Genomic DNA, 588 nt, shown 5'->3' with positions numbered 1-588 from the left:
TATATATATATATATATATATATATATATATATATATATATATATATATATATATATATATATATACCCAAACATAGATGATATATATAATAATATTTTTTTCATCAGAGCTGTACAGACACCGGAGCGGACGCAGCAATGCTGTGTTTGTGTTGTGTGTTTTCTTGTGGTTCTGTTTCTCCTCTTCTTCGCAGTTGTTTACTTTCTACGACTTTCTCTCTTTTGCCGATCTGCAACAAATTCATATTCAGCAGCAAGCAGCAGCAAACCCCCTCCCCATCATCATCACCATCTGCTGCTGCTGCTGCTGCTGCTGCTGCAGCAGCAGCAGCAGCTAAAGTTAGTAGGGGCCCCCGTGCGCTGCTAGCTACCATTGTAAGCAAAGACAGACGCCCCAGTTGCTGCTGTTTCAATGCTGTTGCTCTGCTGCTGTTCTGCTGCTGCATTTGTATAATTATTTATATTTATATAAATATTTATATTTATATAATTATTTATATTTATATAGTTATTTATATTTATATAATTATTTATATTTATATATTTATTTATATTTATTGGGGCTGCATGCAGATATCCCAAGCCTCG

This window comes from Eimeria mitis, genomic scaffold (assembly GCF_000499745.2).
Source record: "Eimeria mitis Houghton genomic scaffold, Emh_scaff2432, whole genome shotgun sequence".
NCBI classification, from domain to species: Eukaryota; Apicomplexa; class Conoidasida; order Eucoccidiorida; family Eimeriidae; genus Eimeria; species Eimeria mitis.
The sequence above is the reverse complement of the archived record's forward strand: the minus strand, read 5'-3'. Positions refer to the sequence as shown.